Source organism: Antechinus flavipes, chromosome 5 (genome assembly GCF_016432865.1).
Source record: "Antechinus flavipes isolate AdamAnt ecotype Samford, QLD, Australia chromosome 5, AdamAnt_v2, whole genome shotgun sequence".
In the NCBI taxonomy this organism is placed as follows: domain Eukaryota; kingdom Metazoa; phylum Chordata; class Mammalia; order Dasyuromorphia; family Dasyuridae; genus Antechinus; species Antechinus flavipes.
In genome coordinates, this window is record NC_067402.1 from 271006017 (window position 1) to 271028958 (window position 22942).

A 22942-nucleotide genomic window follows, 5' to 3' on the forward strand; every position below is an offset into this window, starting at 1 on the left:
TTGAGAAAACTCATCCTTTAAAAATTGGATCATGGATCTAAAACTGGAAGGGACCTCAAAAAGTTATTTAGCCTAAACTCATTTTACAAATTATGAAATTGAATCATAGGAAGCTTTTTGTAACTGATGTACCCAAATTTGCTTAGGTATAGCACAGTATCATAGAATGGATTTCAGAATCCATCTGACTCCTCTTTTTGCAGATGAGGAAACCAAGGCTAAAGGTTAAATGACACACCTAAGGTCACATAAGTATAGCATAGGATCACAGTTCTAGACTTGAAAGAAATATCAGAAGTTACATAATCCATCTATACATATGGGGAAATGAAGTCCTAGGAAGTCCAAGGACATGCCCAAGAACACACAGATAGTAGTAATTCTATCAGAGAGTATTTACATTCAAGTCTTCTCCCTTCAGAGAACAGTGAATTTCTCTGATCCAAAATGGTCTCCAAAGCCATAGCAAGTCAAGATGTCACCATCGTGATACCATTGGTCCTCTTCAAGAATAAAGGATGACCCCTCCACACACACAACAACAAAATAATAATCCAGCAAGGGTAAAATGAAGTTAGGTTCTCTGAATCCAAATATGTGCTCTTGGCTTAAAAAGCCTTATGGGACTAGGAAAATTCAGGAAAACAAAAGTCAATTTTCTCATTAACGTGGCAAGGCATTTTTATTCATTGTTTTTACGCACTTCAGTTAATTTAACATGCCTGGAAGGAGCTTCTTCCAAGGTAGCAGCATTAAAGTAGCAGCTTACTCACTGATTATAAACAAACATCAGTCAAGTTTAACTAAAGTTGTTCCTGGGCTAAACAGTAAAAGGTCTACTATCTTTCTACCCAATAGGAGGTGAGTGGGTACAGAGTTATAAAAGGCTTGGGTGATTCCTCTTGGTTTGGAAAGAATCTGCCTGTAAACTAGACTGGAACTGGATTTGAATTTGCCTCTGATGTTTGTCAGCTTACATCTTCCTGGGTAAATCACTTAATCTCTTATAATGACAAACTCAGTAGAAACTTGAGCTACCAGTCCATACAAAGTGGATCCAAATATTGACTTAGGTTTTATGTTTTATTGTGTTTTTCTTTATCTTGTTAAATATTTCCCAATTATATTTTCAAATTTATTTATTAGTTTTCAACATTCACTTTGATAATAATTCAATTTCTATTTTTTTCTTTCTCCTTCATTTGCTCACCCCTCCCCAAGATGATAATCAATCTGATATAGGTTATATAGGTATAATCATATTAAACACATTCCCACATAAGTTACAATGTGAGAGAATAAGAACAATAGGGAAGAATCATGAGAAAGTTTTTAAAAAGTGAAAATAGTATGCTTAATCTGCATTTAGACTCTAGAGGTGTTTTTCTTTCTTCCTTTTTTTCTTTTCCTGGATCTGGATAGTATTTCCATCTTGAGGCTTTTGGAATTCTCTTAGATCATTGTATTTCTGTGAAGAGCAAAGTCTACCAAAGTTTATCATCTGAACAATGTTACTATTACTGTATACAATGTTCTTCTTGTTCTGTTCACTTTACTCAGCATCAGTTCGTGTAAGTCTTTTCAGTTTTTTCTGAAATCTGTCTGCTCATCATTGTTTTGTTACAAAATAACTTTATTATGTATTTTAAAAGAAATAGCAAGTTGTACATAATAGAGTTTCAGTTTCTTGTACAGTCATCTTTTTTTCTATTCTACTATGTTACAGGCAGAGATTCCAAACATGGCTACCATGTGAGGACCCTCTGTCCACTGGACCCTCTGTCCAGTGCCCTCCTTATCTCTACCTTCGCCTATACTTTAACTTTGCTTATCTAATAATAAACTTCTTTTATCAATCTAGCTCTCCGGCCCAATAAATGCTTTTATTGGGAACTCACACTGCTACTAATAATATTCTACTATGTTACAGAAATGTTTGTTTTATTTCTTAAGAATAAAATAATAAAAATAAAATAATAAAAACAATTAAAAAATTAAGAATAAAATAATAAAAAAATAAAATTATATTGTTCATAATTGTTCATTATCCTTCTTTGTAAGATTTTACAGATGAGTCAATATTTTTACCCAATGGATACTCTTACCCAGTGGAGCTTGTAGCAACTATCTACCTGTTTCACAAGTTATGGCACTTAATTTACATTGATTAAATTTCTTATTTTTATTTTTTTTATTAAAGCTTTTTATTTACAAAACATATGCATGGTTAATTTTTCCAACATTGACCCTTGCAAAAACTTTTGTTCCAAATTTTCCCCTCCTTTCCTTCATACCCTTCCTTAGTTGGCAGTAGTCCAATACATGTTAAATCCAATATATGTATACATATTTATACAGTTATTGTTATGGGCCAGAACTTGAAACAAGGTATTGACTTACTGGAATTGATGGAAACAATGCTTGTGTGCTTAGGTTTACACCTTTGAGAGGTCACACATTAGAGCTCACACCTTTAAAAGAGTTTACACATTAGAGGTCACACTTTAGAGTTCACACTTTTAGAGAGCTTATATAAGCTAGAAGCCTCCAAGAAGAGAAGGAGATTTTGGGAGATGGAGAAAGCAGGAGTCAGTGGAGGAGTCAGTTAGGAGATTGAGAAGCCAGGAGTCGGAGTTGAGCTAGAGGCAGAAGCTGGAAGAACTAAAAGACAAACTGCAAGAACTCTTGGAACCAAGGAAGGAGATAGACCTCTAAGAAAACTAACAGGGTTAGAAAGAAACAATAAAGAATTGGATTTTAATTCCTGGCTGTATTTGAGGTGATTATTACTTTGAACTGAAACTAAGGCTGCTTCCAGAACCTCCTCAGGAAACCTGCTCCCAGAGAACCATCATATTTTCGACAAGAAGAGAACACCCCAAGTTATCTTGCTGCACAAGAAAAATCAGACCAAGAAGGAAGAAAAAGAAAACCTCTGAGAAAGAAAACAAAATGCAAGCAAATAATAACAGAGAGAGTGAGAATGCTATGTTGTGTTCCATACTCTGTTTGCATGGTTTTCTCTCTGGGTGTAGATGGTTCTCTTCCTCACTGAGCAAGTGGCACTGGTTTGAATCATCTCATTGTTGAAGAGAGCCAAGTCCATCAGAATTGATCATTGTATAGTCTTCTTGTTGCCGTGTACAATCATCTCCTGGTTCTACTCGTTTCAGTTAGTATCAGTTCATGTAGGTCTCTCCAGACTTCTCTGAAATCATCCTGCTGGTCATTTCTTACAGAACAATAATATTCCATAACATTCATATACCATAATTTATTCAGCCATTCCCCAATTGATGGGTATCCATTCAGTTTCCAGTTTCTCGCCATTACAAAAAGGGCTGCCACAAATATTTTTTCACATGTGGGTCCCTTTCTCTCTTTTAAGAGTTGGGATATAAGTCCACTAGAAACACTGCTGGATCAAAGAGTATATACAGTTTGATAACTTTTTGAGCGTATTTCCCAACTGCTCTTCAAAATGGTTGGATCCGTTCACAGGTCCACCAACAATGTATCAGTGTCCCAGTTTTCCTACATCCCCTCCAACACTGATCATTATTGTTTTCTTTCATCTTATCTGTTCATTATTTTTATAGAAAAGTATCATTAAATTATATTCATATTTCCCAATTGAGGCGCATCCCCTCAAATTCCAAATCTTTGCAGTCACAAAGACAGTTGCTATAAATGTTTTTGTATGTGAGGGTCCTTTTCTTTTCTTTTTTTTTTTTTATGTTCTCTTTTTCCCAATTACATTTTAATCTGTCTTGGCTCTCTAAGACAAGGATTCCTTGCAATCCATGGATAGATTTCAGGGAGCCTGTAGACTGGAATGGGGAAGTATTTTAATGTTTATTTTAATATAATTGATTTGCTTTGTCATCCTATGCATTTAAAAACATTCTGAAAAGGTGTTCATAGATTTCATCAGATTTCCCCAAACTTCAAAATACAAGTCACAAATTTTAGGACTCTTGCATTTATGACTTTAAGTTGGAGAAAACATCCCTACCTACAGGAAATCTCTTTAGCTTGGGAGTTCCCTGTACTAGTGAATTCACAGATCCTTATCTCCCCTCCTCCCCAACCTCTGTCCAGAGGTAAATTCTCAAAGTCCTTTCCTGCCCTCTGCATGATATACAAGATCTGTATGATATATAAGAAAACATAAACCGAGGAGAAGAGAAGGAATGACTATACAAATTCTGGGTCTTGCCCCTAAACTAAGAAAATTAATGAGACTCTAGGGACACATCTATGTATGAGGTTGATAATTTGCTCACTGGACAATGATCTAATGAGCTCATTTCCCAAGCAGGGTCCCTTCTACTGATCTATATTCACTTTTTTAAAAATCTCCCAAGCTTAATTCTAACCCCAGCTCTGTTCTTATACAGCCACAGTCTCTTCAAGTTCTTGGATAGGGCGATGGTAGTGGGGAATGGGGCACCTTTAGCCTCCCTGAGAGAAATCCACAGCCATGCCTGCCGAAACCCTTTCATTCTGTGATTTGCCCTCTCGTGCAAATAGTCCCCCTTCAGAATGTTCCCCAGGGTTGCCATGGTTACGACACATCCACCTCCTGGAATTCCGTGCTTCTTGGGAACACTCTAATGAAGAGCTGTATGAGAGACCTACTTGGTCCCGATTCCATGTCAGGAAAAAAATAATATAAAATCCATCCCTGTACCAACAGTTGTATTTGCCTACCTGAAATATAGGAAGCCTGGAGTAATTCATGAAATAATAAGACCAAATTGTGGTGAGAGGCAGAGAAATATCTTGTTAGATGAAGGATTTAGATACCTAGCATGTTTCAGTTTTAACAGAGAAAATATCCTTTTAGTCATTCATCTACCCAGTCATTATTAGGATAAACCATGAGATAAAACATATGTGTATAATGGAAACTTCAAAGCTTGTAAATCGCCGATGATAAATGAGCCACAACACAATGTATTAGTTTACTTAGCTTCAATTTTAATGTTTGTAAAATGAGTAAAATCATACATTCATATGCCAGAGAACCATGTTATCATAAATGCATTTGCTAAGACAGAAGGCATAAATTGCAGTTAAATCTAGCAATGGGCGACGGGGAGCGCTCGAACGTGTCTTTGTGATTAAATGTGAACAGCCGCTCCTTTAAGGTAAAGGTCTGTGTATGTGTGATTAATCAGATTGAAATGAAAGTAGAGACAGCTCATGCCATGCCTAGTTATCAGAATGATTGATTTTAGTCTATGCTTCTGGGTGGAAAAAAAAATCTGTTAATAACCATAACCTACAAACCCCCAATAGCCCCTGTTACTGTGCACATCCAGCACTCAGGGGGCTCATTTGCAGGTGGGGCAAGCAAAAAGATCTCTTTGATTGCAAAAATTATTACCTGAACAAATGACTTCCAATCACAAGTAGGATCTGGGACTAGAGTATGTCAACAATGAGGAGTTGATAATCATTGCTGTTGTAGCTGTTATGGATTGTAATTTGCATGTGTATGTGTGTGTGAATGTGTATGTATGTGTATGTAAGTGTATGTGAGTGTATTTGTGAGTATGTGTGTGTGATTAGTCTGTGAAACCTTTATCACACAGATGGGTGTATTATGTACTATAATTCTGTGCCTCTGACAATCCCACACTGAATTTAGCTGTTGCTTAGTACACATTGTTAAAATTATACTTTATTGACTTGGTTAGATCAGACATGATCACAAATGAAAATCTTTCCAAAGGAAGAAAGTAAGGCTATTGATAGCATCACATACACTCCAGATGGGGATTGTGAGGTTACCACTGGGGCAATAGCTGTAAACCAGCCCAGAAACACAACGTGTGTGTGTGTGTGTGTGTGTGTGTGTGTGTATGTGTGTAAGGGGGATTCCCATGAGCCATCTAGTCTGAGTTCTCCACAACTAAGAGTCCCCTTCATGGCATTGCTAACAAGTGGTCATCCACTGTGGCAATGGGAAATTTACCATCTCTCCAGAAGTTCATTCCATGTTTTGTATTGATCTACTTATTGGGTTGATTTTTCCTTCAATATGGAGTCTATCTACAGCTTCTACCCATTGGTCCTGGTACTGTCCTCTGAGACCAAGAGGAAACAGTCTCTCATCCATGATATAGCTTTTCAAATACCTGATAATATTTATTATTTCCCTCTCAATCAGGAATTATCCATCTGGAATCCATGGACCTATGGGTCTGTGAACTATGAGCTCACAATCATCTAAGTGTTGTCCTTTACTCCTTTCTCACTTATCACCTCCTCCATATCCAATTATTTGCAAATTTCCAAATATTTATATTTGGAATAAAATTCCAAAATATTTTTTACAGGAGGCTGCAATAAATTTTTTTTTAAGGTGGGGAGGGAGAACTTGTCATTAATACCTTATAAATAATGACACTGGGAAGTTGTTGCTTTTACCTTTGCAACATCTCTTCTGGGACAAGCCTTTGTTACTTCTTATCTTGACTATTGCAATAGCTTACTGACTAGTCTGCCTCCCTTATCTCTCCTGATTCTAATCTCATCCATCAATGTAAACTTAAAACACAGACCATGTCACACCTTTTTGTTCCTTTATAATGTTTTTGAAAATTTAGAGTTTATTTTTATTAAGCTTTTTATTTTCAAAACATGCATATCTAAATCATTATTGATTACAGAAATGCAAATTAAGACAACTCTAGGGTATCACCTTACATCTCTCAGATTGGCTAAGATGACAGGACACATGTTGGCAGGGTTGTGGGAAAACTGGGACACTGATACATTGTTGGTGGAACTGTGAATGGATCCAACCATTCTGGAGAGCAATTTGGAACTATGATCAAAGGGCAATCAAACTGTGCAGACCCTTTGACCCAGCAGTGTTTCTACTGGGCTTGTATCCCAAAGAGATACTAAAGAAGGGAAAGGACCCACATGTGCAAAAATATTTGTGGCAGCCCTTTTTGTAGTGGCAAGAAAGTGGAAACTGAGTGGATGCTCATCAGTTGGAGAATGGATGAATAAGATATGGCATATGAATGTTATAGAATATTGTTTTATAATTGTTTTGTAAGAAATGATCAGCAGGATGATTTCAGAAAGGTGTGGAGAGATTTATGTGAACTGATGCTGAGTGAAGTGAGTAGAACCAGGAGATCATTGTACACATCAACAGCAAGGTTATATGATGATCAATTCTGATGAATGTGGCTCTTTTCAACAGTGATTCAGGACATTTTCAATGACCTTGTGATGGAGAGAGCCATCTGCATCCAGGGAGAGCACTGTGGGCACTGAGTGTAGATTACAACATAGCATTTTTACTCTTTTTGTTGTTGTTTGCTTGTATTTTGTTTTCTTTCTCATTTTTCCTTCTTTTGACTTGATTTTTCTTGTGCAGCAAGATAATTGCATAAATATGTATACATATATTGGATTACTTGCCATCTAAGGGAGGGGATGAGGAGAAGAGGAAAGAAATTTGGAATGTTGAAACATTGTCTATGCATATGTCTTGAAAATAAAAAGCTTTAATAAAAACATATGCATAGATAATTTTTAATATTCACCCCTGCAAAACTTTGTATTCCAAATTTTTCCCTACCTTTCTCCCACCTCCTCTCCTAGAGACAAGTAATCCAATATATGTTAAATTTGTGCAATTCTTCTATACATATTTGCATAATTATCATGCTACACAAGAAAAATCAAGTCAAAAGGGGGGGAAATGAGAAAAATGCAAGTAAACAGCATCAAGAGTGAAAATACTATGTTGTTATTCACACTCAGCCCCTACAGTTCTCTCTTTGGATGTAGATGGCTCTCTTTATCACAAGATCATTGGAAATGGCCTTAATCACCTCATTATTGAAAAGCTCTCTGTTCCCTTTTAAGTGAATTTCAGTGGCTTCCAGTAAAATAGAATATGGAACCCTTTATTTGGCTTTCAGTATTTTTCATCATCTAGCCTCTTCCTACCTTTCTAGTCTTCTTCTACCTCATTTCTTATGATAAACTTTGGGACTCAGCAGCAATGGCTGCCTTGCTGTTTTAAAACAAGAACTCCAGACACTGGACATTTTGACTGGCTGTTTTTCCATGTCTGGAATGCACTCTCTCATCTTAATCTTTTGGTATCCCTGGCTTTCCCAAGGTTCAGCTAAAAGTCTACTTTCTACATGAAATCTTTCCTAATAATTTTTATTGCTAACATCTTTCCTCTGTGATCATCTGCAAGTTATCCTATATATCTCTTACCTATAAATAGTTGATTACATGTTTTCTAGAATTTGCTACTGTTCCTTAGCTATTTTTTCTTTCTACCCTTATAGCCCCTTTCTTCCATAAGTGCCTTTTGGAAATTCTATCCTTTATGCTCCATACTTCACCACTATGCTTTAACTGCCTTCTCCTTCTGTCCCAGTAACTTGTTCCCATATCTAAATTCTTTCTACAATCACCATGTTTAAAGGCTCTACAATCCCTGTACTTTACCATCATTCTTCAACATCCCCCATCTCCTTCCTAACTTATCATACTCTATCTCTCTCCACTAAGCTCCTTGATTTAATATGGATCAAAGCATAGCATTTTCACCTTTTTGTTGGTGGTGGTGATTATTTGCTTGTTTTTTTTTCTTTCTCGTGTTTTTTGCCTTTTTGATCTGATTTTTCTTGCACAACATAAAGAAAATAGAAATATGTTTAGAAGAATTATACATATTTAACCTATATCCGATTGCTTACTGTCTTGGGGAGGGGAGAGGAAAGGGGAAAAGGGAGAAAAATTTGGAACACAAGATTTTGCAAAGGTGAATGTTGAAAACTATTTTTGTATGTATTTGGAAAAATAAAATACTATTTATAAAAAAAGCATGTAAACTCCTTGAGGGTAGGGAATAGTATCTTTTTGTTTGGATTTGTATCTCCATCACTAGTACAGAAAATACCTTTGCAAGAGAAAATCCAGAGAAAAAAGTTCATTTCCATCCCTGTATAGTAAAAAAATCATTATTGAACTTTCAGCCTTCTAGTCTTCTGTACTGTCAGATAAAGGGTTTCCCCTCCCTTCTACAGTATTCCCTCAGGTACTCAGGTACTCTCCACCATTAGGCTAGATAGCAGAGAAAGAAGCAAAAGCCACATTGTAAGTGGGTTTGAAGAAAGGAACAGAAAAATGGTTTTGTGCCTGTGACCTGCAGAGACTGAGCCATGTTTTTGTTCCTATCAATGCTAAATAACAATTCCACATATACAAAAAGCAACTCTTCTCCCCATTAAAAAGGAAAGTAAAAGCAATGAATGAACATTTTCCCATGTTTTAACTTAATGGGAAAATGAAATGTTCCTTGAAAAAACAGATTGTTAGAAAAAATGTTTTAAGAGGAAAATTCAGAAGAATACAAAGAGCCAAAAGAGAATTCAGAGCTTTTTCAGGAGGTGGGAGGATAGAAAAATGGGACTCAGGGATGGATAAGAAGCCAACTGAACACAGGGATGAGCAAGAAGAAAGTCAGTTGAGCAAGAACTGTGTGCTTGATTTGTGCCCCATTCATTAGATGGTAGAGTTTGAGCTTCTCAGGAAGAGGTAGTATCCCGTGTTCTGTAGAATAGTTATGAAGCCCCAGGAGGTACTATTGAGGAAAGAAATGACATGTAGTAGTAATCATGGGAAGAAAAAAAAATGATGGCTTTTTAAGAGGTACTGAAACCTGACAGGAATAATCAGGAAAGAGAATGTTTTTTCCAGATTACATAGGACAAAGGACCTCCTTGAGTCTTGTTAAAACTGACCATCAATATCAACTTCATATGGAAGTGGACTCATCGTGCTAGAATGAACCTACAGAGCATAATTAGAGATAATGAAGTTCTGGAAAAGATGCTGAAGAATTTTGGGGAATAATTAATACTTCCTACAATGTCACTGAGTGAAAGTAGGAGGTTCGTTAGAAAAAGGCAGAGATGAGCAGGAAGAGCTGTTTAAGAAATTAGTATCAGAGAAAGGAAATTTCTTAAGATTCAGGAATGAGAGTCTCTAGGCAAGGTTGAGTGTTTATAAGATCTGTGAAGAGTCTAGAGATGAATCTGATTTTAAGAAATTTAAAGTGAAAAAAGAAAAGGGAGGACAAAACTATACCCTAAAGATTCATTCAACCATATATTACAGAGAGAAGTGAGATTTTTAAAAATCAATGGAAAAGCCCGGTAATTTAAACAGATAATGGCAAAGAAGGGTAACAGCAATACTCACAGTCTCAGAGATCTATATGCAAATATACAAGATATGCCCTAGATATCTTAATTCAAGAATGGAAATTTGATTGTAATGAAACATATTGTGAAGATTTCATAGCTTTTAATCTATGGACTGGATTTTAGCAATTGAAAGTCTTATTTTATTGAAAATCAACAGAATAGATTAAAAATAGTGTGCTTTTGGAAAAAATATTCAGTGTTTTAAACAACTTCAAGATACCTCTTAAAAATAACGAAACATCTTTTTTTTAAGACCTAGAAAATAAAGAAAGAAAATAAAGACCAATCTTCTAAAACCGTTTTTGAATGAATGAACATCTACTAAGTTACTGAATTTGAAAAGTTACAAAGGATAGAAGTTATAGAGTTGTAACTAGAAATTCTTGCTTATACTGTGACAAATTCAGTTGAATATTAGGGATGATGGTAGAAGTGATTGTGGTGCAGAAGCAGTATTGGGGGTGTAGACTGGCCTCCAGAGATACTGAATCTCACTCCTGCAAAAGCTGTGGTGGGGAATTGGGAAAAAGATAACTCAATAATGGGAACCTTGGAGTTATGATTTCATGTGGTAGCCTGAACTAGTGGAAGATTATGATTTGAGACTCAGGAGGCACATTTTCTTCTGGGGAAAACTTGCACCAAAACAATATTGGCACCCTGAAATAAGGAACCATTTGCCCTGTACTAATTATAGAGAGATGATAAAGGCCTTGAGATAAGACAGTAATATACTCATTTTTTTTAAAGGGTAGAAAGATGGCTTCTGCTGACTGTATGTCATTGACTTTGAGTTTGAATTCTAGAAAAACAAAACAAAACAACTTTCCAACTCATTATCAGAGAAAAGGATCACAAGCATTTGAAATAAGAAATACATATTAGTCAAAGCTAACACAGGGCTGAGAGGCATAATTGCATAATGGTTAGGGAGCCGGACTTGGAGTCTACCTCAGTTTTCTTGTATGAAACAGAGAAGATTGAATTCAATGGCTTCTAATGTCCCCTTTCAGACCCTATATTCTAACCCTATACATTAGGCCAAATTAACTACACTTCCTTTTTTTCTTTATAAAGTTCCCAGATTGATAGATCAGAGAATATTGAATATATGGAAATATTCAGGGAATTTTTTTTCAAAGCCTCTTAACATATTCTTGAGGATAATGCAGGAAAGTGTAGATGGACACCTTCTTTGTTCCCCTACTACTCCTATAGCTACTTAGGAGTTCCCATGAGTTCATCTTCTTTGTTCCCCAGGATTTCTCCTCATCTCCATTTTTTATTAACCCCACTTGTATCTCCTTCTCCCCATCCTCTGCACTCCATCAGTCACTTCATCTCCTAGAATCAAATTCCTTCCATTCACAAGATATATGTATCTCATTATCCTGTTTCTGTCAGTCAACATCTGGCTCACTATGAATTTGTCATCACCAAAAATCTTTATTTACGTTGACATTCATAAAATAACTTTTTTTTTCCTTCAGCAAGAAAAAAGGGATCTAGTTGTGGTGCACTTAATGGAGAAATAAAAGATTCTCCATTACAAAGTTATAAGTATTTCTCATTGCTAATAAGGAATCTAGCCCAAAGCAGGAACAAAATGGTTGCAGATTCCTTGGGGATTCTAAAACTGCAAAACTAACATGATTCTCTTACTTACTTCTAGAATAGATCCTTTAACATATATAATTAGATATTCATCCCAATTCTAACCAGGACTTTTGAGAGTAGTGCTGGTATTTGGGGTTTTTGAGAGAAATAAAAAGAAATAGGCAACTCCCTTCATTAATGCAATTTGGTAGCTGTTTTCCAACCTGTTTCTTGGGGCAGCTAGGAGTATAGTAAATAAGAGTGCTGGATTTGGAGTTAGGGAGACCAGACCTCAAATTCAGTTTCAGACATTTAATAGCTTGGATGAGTGGTTTAATCTGTATTTGCTTCAGTTGCCTTAACTGTGAAATTGTGATAATAATACCACTTTTCCAGGTTTCTTGGGAAGATCAGATGAGATAATAATCTAATAAGCACTATATAAATCTTACTCATCATTGTTGTTGTCGTCATCATCATCATCATCATCATCATCATTATCCAGGCTTCTTTAGCCAGTATGACTAAAAGATAAAATTTGAATCTGCACAATTTTGACACTGAAACTGGCTATCCATATATTATACCATATGACCTGTTGGTATTACTATACCTTATTTCTCTACTTAATAGCATCTTTGGGGCTTCCTAACTATTCAAAATAACATGAGATGACTCTTCTTCCTAAGACCATCAAATTCTACCATCTACCAAAAAGGATTTGAATCAAATGTACAGAGATTATGAAAGTCTTGATAAAGAAATTGAAAGTGGTTATGACTAGATAAAAGCAAGGGAGTCAATGGGACATTGCACACACACACACACACACACACACACACACACAGTGAGAAAGTGAGAGAGAAGTGGGGAGAGAGAGAGAAGAGGCAGGAGAGGAGAGGAAAATGTTCAGAAGAAAATGCAAACAAGAAAGATAGCTCTGTAACTCCCAGGTTGAATTTATTTTCTTCTTAAAAAATTAAAATTCTTGATGGAGATTTACAGTTTAATTTATAATTGTTATTTTTTTTATATGTGAAAATATTCATATTTGTTGATGTTAATCAAGTTTAGAATAATAGACATTTGACAATAAAAATGAAGCAGAAAATAAGCAATGTATATAAATCATACATACACACATGCACATTTATATAGATACATCTACCTGTATTTATATACATCTATCTATATCTGTGCTTGCTCTCTCTCTTATTTATACTCTCTCCCTTTCTCCCTTTCTCTCTCTATTCCGCTCTTCCTTTCTCTCTCCCTTTCTCCCTCTTCTGTCTTTCCTTCTCTCCCTCTCTCTCTTTCTACCCTCCCTGCATATCCTTCCCTACTCCCTAGGAAATAGAGTATGTCCTAGCAAGACTCCAACTTTCCCTATCTAGTCTTGATTTGTTTTATTCTGGGTAAAGATGATCTTGTAATTAATCTCAGGAGAGGCAGGGACCAATTTTGGTCTTGGTGGTGACAAGGAATTAAAATGTGCTCATGGCACAGCCTCTAGAAGAAACCACAGAAATGAGAGACATTATAATTAAGTTGACATGTTGACCCCCAAATCATATGATATACCTGATTTTAAAGAGATTTTAAAGTGATTTTAAAAGGATCTTTCCTTCCATGTTTCTTAACTTTCTCCATGTTTTCCCACTCTTTAATCTAGATACTTCAACAAGAAACAACAGAAGACCCGACTTGAAAAAAAAAAAAAAAAAATATATATATATATATATATATATCCACAGAACTTCCTCAGGGCTTTGAATCTGGTAAGATTTGCTACATTTGACTGAATTCAGAATCAAAATTGCTGTACTTTCTCTGAGAATATCATGGTTTCTTAACTGTGTGACTTTGGGAGGAAAATCACTTAATATCTCCAGGACATTCTCTAAGTCAGGGGATTCAACTAGATGCCTTCTCAGGTATTTTCGTGCTCTAAATCTATTGTCCAGGGAGCCTGTGTAAGGCTGTCAAATCCATATAGATGAAGAATGGTTCATTGGAGAGACGACTGACCTTGGAATCAGAAAGGAATCAGATTCTTCTCTTATATTTACCAACCCTAAACCTCAATTTCCTCATGAGAAAAAGAGGTGGGGGGTGGTTGGACTCAAACACTAAAGGTCATTCCAGCACTAGATTGATGGTCTTCTGAGCATAAGACCAGTCAAACTATATCACCCTGGGCACTTCACCACTCAGTAGTTTTCTATGATTTTTTGTGTCATGGATCCCTTTGATGTTTATAGACTCTATTCAGAACAATATTTTAATATATTAAAAATAGGATTACAAAAGAGGTCAATTATATCAAAATGTAGTTATTAAAATTATTTTATGAGAAAATGAGTTCATGGATTCAGGTTAAGAACCCCATTTTGATTTACACAGGAATTACTGGTACGCATCAGTGCAGATAATAGATAGAGAGTCAGGTCTGGAGTCAGGAAAACTCATCTCAAAAAGTTCAAATATGACCTCAGACACTTAACAGCTGTGTGAACTTGGGCAAGTCACTTAACCCTTATGTTGTCTCATTCCCCATCTGTAAAATGAGGTAGAGAAGGAAATGGTGAACCCCTCCTGTATCTCTGCCAAGAAGAGACAGGCATAATTGAACAAGTCAACAAACATTAATTGCTTATTATGTGCCAGATACTTTGTTAAGTGCTAGTTATGAAAAAAAGAAAAACCATGGTCTCTGTCCACAAATAACTCATAATCTAATGGGAGAAATAACATAAAAAAGTGTAAGCTTAAAAAAATGTACAGTTTAAATGGGAAATAATCTCATAGATTCTGCAAAGTAGAACTCCTCCACATGAAAGCTCTTCAAATATTTGAAAATAGCTACCATATCCTTCCTGAGTCTTCTCTTCTTCAGCCCAGTAATCCCAGCACCTTCAAATGATTCTCCTATATCATTGACTTATGGTCTATTTTGATTGCTCTCAGATTCTTCCTGGTCCATTGGGTCTGAAACATGGGCATCTGGATTCTTCCTCTAGGTTTTATTTCTCCTTGCAAAGGAGAGTGCTAGACAATGCTCAGTAACTTAAGGCTGTCATTGTCTGTCATGACCCATGAACCATCAAGCCCTATAGTCTGTAGACCCTCTTTTTTTTTATCAGATTTCCTCTGTCTTCATCCCATCACCTACAGACATTCAGCTTACTCCCAAGCTCCACTTATTTCCCTATGCCATTTCTAAAATAGTAATATTTCCCCCAAAAAGGAGAGCTAGTTTCTCATCATGTTTCCCAACCTTAACACCCCAAATTGATTCTCCTCATCTTATAAATATATCTATGTTTGTTTATGTGGTAAATGGATGTGTGGGTTTTGTTGAATCTTCTTTATAAGGCTGCAATATTTCATTCTTTTTTTCTGTATTTCTTTTTTTAATTTTGTTACCAAGCTTTTTTCTAGCTGGCTATTCGCTCATTTCCCAGAAGATCTATTATGTTCTCTATTGGGTTGTCCTCATTGGCACTCTTGGGTGGCACTTAACACTTATATAGTACTTTTCATCTTGAAAGCACTTTCCAGACATTAGCTAATTAATTTTCACAACACAGCATGAGTGGTAGGTAGGAAAGTAATATAAGCATTTGAGCTTCAGTGATAAAAGGTGTGTTATAGGGACAAGAAATTATTTTTATTATTCTTTGGCAGAAGAAGCAGGGAGTGGGGGGCATGGTTATGTAATTTGCCCAAAATCACAAAGGAAGTTAATATTAGAGTTTGAGATTAAAGTATTGCCTAACAAAGTTTGTGGGGAGATAGGTTCATGGTCTAACTTTTTAACAAAGTAAATATGTAAAGGCTTTACTTTTCCATTCTGGTGGGCTCCATGATGAAAATTTTTATTGGGAATCATGTCACATGTCACATGTTGCTTTCTTTTCTTATCTTCTTTTCTTTTTGAGTGATAATATGAATGTACCTAAATCTGACAAGTAGATATGGAAATACTTCAAAAAGGCATCCAGATTGGTGAGAAAAAGATGGAAAACCAAAGATAGCACCATGCCATACATCTTCTGAATTAATCAAACTAAGGCCTATATTTATTGCAATGATTGAAAACTCACCATAAAACTTCCTGACCTGGAACTCATGCTAAGATGATGTAATAGATAGAATGCTTAGGAAAACATATTTTCAAAATTCTGCTTCAGACATTAGCTGTTTGCCTCTGGGCAAGTCACTTATATCTCTTCCTCAGTTTCCTCATCTGTAAAATGGGAATAATAATAGCACATATCTCTAAGACTTTTTGGGAAGATAAAATAAAATAATATTTATGAAGAGCTTAGTACAGTGCCTGGCTTATAGTAAATACTATATAAATATTATCTGCTTTATTATTGTCATCATCATCATTATAATTTTTCCTGATTTTAAAACCTTTTTACTTTCTAATCTTTTATGTACATGATTGAACTCCAGAACACTATCTATTTATAAACAAATATATGTGTATGTATAATATATTTGTGGTGCTTACATGTTTCTGCTTGTGAAAGGGAATGAAGAGGAATAGAGGAAGGAAAGGAAAAGAGTATAACGTACGCAGAATTGCATCAATTAATCCAGTATCTATTAAATGCTTGTTCTGAATCAGGCACTGTGCTAAGTACAGATGATTTACACAAAGATTAAAAAAAATTCTTGTTCCCCAGATGTTTTCATTTTTGCCTAGGTCTCCTGAAGCTCCTCTTTCCATTATGTGGAGCTTGTGGTATTTTGTTCTGTTTATCTTTTCTAGATATTAATCTCTGATCCCTATGATCTTCCCATCAGAAATCTTCCCATCCCTTCCCCAAATTGCTACTCTCTCTTCATCTACCATTCAATTCAATTTAGTGTGATTTAATAGAATAAGTACCTAATTAAGCCACTACAATTTAAAAACAAAGTTCTTGCTCACAAAGATAAAGAGAATTTCTTCCCTAAAGGAACTTAAGTTCCTCAAATTGGTGCAAAAAATATTGGATCCTTCCAATCAGGCAGTCAGTCATGCAACCAACAGGCATTTTATTAAGTGTTTGCTATGTGTGAGCTAGTGGGCTAAGACAAATGTGAAATAGTGCCTGCCCTCAGGTAGCTTACTTTCTAATGGTGGAAATACCCAAATATATGCACAATATATACAGAATTTATGCTAGTCAGTTTGGGGAATAGAACACTAGTACCTAGTTGGGTGCAAGAGAGATCAGAAACAACTTCATGCAGAAGATGGGACTTTGGTTAAGTCTTAAATAAAGTCAAGGAATTCCAGAGGTAGAGGTGAAGAGAAAGGACATTCTAGTTGTTTCCAGTTATTCTTCTAGCTCTGAGTTTTATTTGGGAAGGGAACTTGACCACAGAACTCTTATCACCTTCACTTCTAAAATGGGATTCAGAGACTGAACTGGAGGACTATTAGAGACCTCATGTCTCTAATAGTGATAATGATGTGGTAATTAAGGTTTATACCTTTAAATCGTGAAAAAAAAAAGATAATACTAGGATCAAATTCATGTAAGAGACAACTTTGTGGCTCTGGATAGAAGATTATGAATTGAAAGTGATTTTTTAAAAAATTAACAGTTTTTTATTTGTAAGCTATATGCATGGGTGATTTTTCAGCATTGACAATTGCAAAACCTTTTGTTCCAACTTTTCTCCTCCTTCCCCCTGCCCCTTACCCCAGATGGCAAGTTGACCAATACATGTTAAATATGTTAAAGTACAAGTTAAATACAATATATGTATACATGTCCAAACAGTTATTTTGCTGTACAAAAAGAATCGGACTTTGAAATAATGCACAATTAGCCTGTGAAGGAAATCAAAAAATGCAGGTGGACAAAAATAGAGGGATTGGGAATTCTATGTAGTGGTTCATAGTCATCTCCCAGAGTTCTTTCACTGGGCGCAGTTGGTTCAATTCATTACTGCTCCATTGGAACTTATTTGTTTCATCTCATTGTTGAAGAGGGCCACATCCATCAGAATTGATCATCATATGGTATTGTTGTTAAAGTATATAATGATCTCCTGGTCCTGCTCATTTCACTCAGCATCAGTTCGTGTAAGTTTCTCCAGGTCTTTCTGAAATCATCCTGCTGGTCATTTCTTACAGAACAATAATATTCATACACCACAATTTATTCAGCCATTCTCCAATTGGTGGGCATCTACTTAGTTTCCAGTTTCTGGCCACTACAAAGAGGGCTGTCACAAGCATTCTTGCACATACAGGTCCCTTTCCCTTCTTTAAAATCTTTTTGGGTTATTGAAAGTGATTTTGACCTTTTTTTGAGTTGGAAGATCCCATTTTAATGTTAGAAAAGCTACATGATTGCAGAACCACAATGGGGGATTTTTGGTGCCCGGGATAAGCCCCACAAACTAAGCTAAAGCCAATGGCATGAAGGGCATTCTCAAATATCTCTCCTTCCCTCCTTCCTGAAAGGACTTTAAAAGACTAATTAGAAGCTGGTGCTAGGAATGGAGACAGGGCAAGGAAATGGAGATATTCACATTGGTTTAATATCTGGTAACATCCTATCTTAAGTAATTATTACTAATTAATAAAGCAATAAATATTAATAATTCATAATATATAAATATATATTAATTTATTTATATATAATTTATATGGTAAATATAAATATTATTATTATTATTGTTATTATTATAGCTTAGTGTCAATCTCTGTTCTTTCTGTGAGAAACATCAAGTGCTATCAGCATCCTGTAAGTCTGGAATCCTGCTAGAATGCTCTGATTACCCCTCCCTAGTTATATTATTGACTGACAGTGATTGCACTATTAATATCCATGGCTTGAGAATGTGCATGATGACAAGAAGCTATCATAAACATCGACATGTTTTTCTAAAGGAAATTGTATTTAATTTGCCACACAAGCATAAGCATGCATTTGAAAAACAGCAATATGTATTTAGGTGCAAGATTCATTGTTCAGTCTGCTAAAAGTATGTTGCCTTATTTATTATAACTGAATCAGGTTGCTTATTTTGCTGGACCTAAACAAAGATAAAAATGATAAAACTTATGAATTTTCAGATTGCGTCCAAGCTTCCCAAATGTTCTCCCTCTCCATTACCAGAGATCTATATAGATTCAGAACCAGTGTTATGCATCAGAGTGTAACCTAACTTTGGAAGTCAAGGACATGACCAAATTGATTAAGAGAGTAGAGGATCAATGTTTTGGGACATGACTTTTCAGTGATAGTAAGATTTTTATCTGGCAATATATTTCCTGGTGCCAATGGATGTCATTCTGAGTACCTAAGCAGATGGCCTAAGTGAGGGGAGGGGCGGATCTGACATTTAGTCGTTAATTTATTTTATGATGTAGGCTGTTATGTATTATACATGAAGTAAATACAAGTGACGAACTAATTATGAAAACGTGCAGTGTGTTCAGATTATTCTTAGATTAGATTTTTAATATTTTGAAGCATTCTCATTAAGGAAAGAACATTTGTCATTGTAGCAAACTTTGAGACATGGCGCTCCAACTTTATCAGCTGAGTTGTTCTACTGGTTTTTATTCTCCTATAGAGATTCGCCAGCTGTATTTCAAATATCATGGGGGGAATTTGTGTAAATGGGTATATGTGTGTGTATGGGTCTCTTTGGTTGACTCATATTTTAGACTCATATTTTTGACAACCTATTTCATGCTCCACCACCCCTTACCCCACTAGGTCTGGGATTTGGATCTATGTTGAAAACATAGATCCAAATTTGTTATCATGAAAACACTTGTGTCATTTTTAATGGATTTCTTCATGTTAATTCAAGATCCATAAACCTCTTTTGGTCCATTTTATCTGCCATATTTCTTTTGAGAAGAAAAAAAAAATGAGAAGAACCAGTCAACAGAAAATGTGGTTTCAACATTATCTATCAACAGACATTATCTATCAGCAGAGAAGTAGGAAGAGTATACTTTTCCAGCTTGGGTAAATACCTTACACATGAATAGAAGAAAGATTAATAAGTGTGTGTGTGTGTGTGTGTGTGTGTGTGTGTGTGTGTGTGTGTGTGTAAGCTCCTGGTGGAAAAATAACAACACAATGATAATAATTGGCATTTATAATAGCATTCTAAGGATTGCAAGATATTTTTCACATTATCTTATTTGATCTTTACAAAAAACCCTGGAAAGTGGGTATCATTACCCTCATTGGAAATAGGAGGAAATTGAGGCTGAGAATGTTTGTGATGTACCTAGCATTTCAAAACTAATAAATGTTAGAGGTTCCCTTAGAGTAGATCAAAATGTCTGTGACTTATAGGAACATAAATTTAGAGTTGAAAAAGATCATAGAAGTTATCCAGTCTAGTAATCTTATCATTTGTTTAATAAATAAACATGTCTAGAGAAGTTAATTAAATGTTTTGTCCATTAACACAGATAGGCAGAGTAATTGAAATGACTTTGAAATGAAATCAGTTGCTTTTCCCTACTTCATTTATGCTGCCTTTTTTGGTAGAAAAGTTCTAGTAATTCAGCTCCACTCTTGCACAAATTTCAGTTTTATGATTCTAAGGGAAAAACTTAGTCTCAGTTCCAATAGGCTTGGGATAGAAAATGTCATCTATATCCAGAGAGAGAACTATGGAGACTAAACATTGAGATATAATATTTTTATCTTGTTTGTTTGCTTTTTCTTTCTGGTGTTTTCCCCCTTTTGGTCTGATTTTTCTTGCACAACATGGCAAATATGAAAATATGTTTAAAAGTATTGTACATGTAGAGCTTGTATCAGATTGCTCACTGTGTTGAAGAGGGAGAAAAAATTTGGAACACAAAAATCTTAGAAAAATGAATGTTGAAAACTGTTTTCACATGTATTTGGAAAAAAATGAAATACTATTGAGAGAAAGGGAGAAACGGATAGAGAGAGAAGAAGAAAGGAAGGAAGGAAGGAAGGGAATAAAAGCAAAGAAAAAAGAAAAGGATAGAAAGAGAAAAAGAAAAATTTGGTCTCCCATATTACCATAATAATAGGAATTTTAAACCCTGGATCTATGAACTAAAAAAAAATCATACTTGAATTTCAATATAATTATTATCCTTTGTTACCCTATATATTTTATTTTGCATCTGTAAAAGCATCATTCTGAAAAGGGTTTTCATGGGCTTTATCAGACTGAAAGGAATTCATGACACACATAAAAGGTAAGATTAGCCTTAGAGTCCTTCTATTGCAAAGAAATTGTTAATGTTAGGCAATTACAAACAACAGCAACATATTTATTCAGTGCCTACCTTGTACATGTCCCCCAATAGAAAGTGAACTCTTTGATAACAGGAATTTCTTTTTTCCCCCTTTGTCTTTGTATTCTTGGCATGGTAACATGTATATTAGATGTTTAAAGTTTCAGATAGAGGGATGGATTGATGGATGGAAGACTTCAAGTCATTATGCTAGATCCTGGGAAAGATTCCAAAATAAATATCATGTTTCCTACTCTCTAAAATTTTATGGTCTACTTGGTAAAAATGATATCTATACAGGTTACATTCTTTTCCCCTTTCCCCATGATGTTAGCACTTCAATTTTTTCTGTACCCCAACCCTTTTGATCATCCTTATAGTCATTTCAATATTCAAGTTAACTACCTTTCTAATACCCTTGTTTTCCAATTTATCAACTGCTTCCACTTCTGTTGATTTTGTTTTTACTCTGCTGCAGTATCTTTGGAAATGATGAATTAGCCAAATTCTATACAGCTCTATTTATCATCTCTCTGATTTCCCAGACCAAAACACCCTTCTCCAATCCCTGCTCCTTTGTATATATTCTCTCCCCCTTGTTGTTTGTCCTTCTTTCTCAAAGAGGACCAATGACATCAGGAAAGTGCTGCCCTGGCTTTCAAGTAAATTGGATTTAAGTGAGGAAGAGCTGTACAAAGTCATTCACCTCACTCTTTCCTTCAGAGCTATGGGAGTCCAGTGACAAGACATAAATCAGGATGACCGCAGATGGCCCCGGATGCAGTGAGAGACCTTGGCTGTTTTTAAGTTATAGTCTTTCCCAGATCCCAATTTGTATGAGGTAACAACTATTTGGTGATTAAAGGCTAGATAAGAAATGAAGCAAAATATGGGCTAGTTTTCCCTCCCTGGAATGATTCTTTTGGGAAGTCAGATCCTCAGAGTTTCTGGCCAGAATTAGAACAATTGTTATTTATATTCACTCTGAGCTAACCAAACCCAAACTGTGACCAACTGAGGATTGGTCTGGGATCTAATATTGGCCAGTCTGTAAGAGTCAAAGTGATTTAGGTTTAAAGGCATAGTCAAATAGCTCCATTTGAACCCCAAAGGGCATCAAAAATTCTAATTTATCAGAATTCTATTTTGAGAAATCAGGGATGAAAACTACATGAAACAAAAGAATTGCCCATCCTAGTTTTACCTGGGGATGGGGGAGGAGAGGGAGGAGGCAATATTGGAATGAATGAATATATAAATAAATAAATGAATAACAAATAAATCAAATCAACAGGGAAGAAAAACAAATCTTGGTCCCTAAACTCCCAGATATCTTCCAAAATATAAGTGATCAATACCACATGTAAAGATATGATTCTCTATGTAGACAGAGGTATTTTTTCCTTCCCTTTGTAGACAAAGGCAAACTCCTTGAGGGCAAGAATTCTTTTTTATTTGCATTCTCAGTATTTAACATAATACTAGCATATATGAAGGACTTAATAAATGCTTTATTAACATTTTATTCATTTATTTCCCCTACTTCCTAAATTTTGAACATGGAATTCTCTTTCCTAATAATAAGCTCTTGTCTTTCCCAGTATCACACCACTCCTATGTCTACTATTTGTCCTCATCATGACATTAAATTCCTTCCTGTTTCCTCACAGCTATCACTTTTATTCCAGGTTCAGTTCCAATTTACAGTTTTGATGCTTTGGTCATATAATTGAACAAAATATCATAGCTGCTGTCCTTGAATTGCTTGTTTCCTTGTCTTTTAGCTATTCCTATTTGTTGATCTTCAACCTACATCATCCCCTAG

General features: G+C 35.4%; 1 long non-coding RNA gene across 1 annotated transcript in view; it reads left to right on the top strand.

The window, feature by feature from the left end:
• LOC127564783 (uncharacterized) overlaps window positions 1-13562 on the top strand; it is a 341030-nt gene extending 327468 nt beyond the window's left edge. The window contains exon 3 of the long non-coding RNA XR_007954356.1: window positions 13531-13562. This is a non-coding gene — a long non-coding RNA (uncharacterized LOC127564783). The remainder of the gene's footprint in view (window positions 1-13530) is intronic.
• Window positions 13563-22942: the final 9380 nt, after the last annotated feature.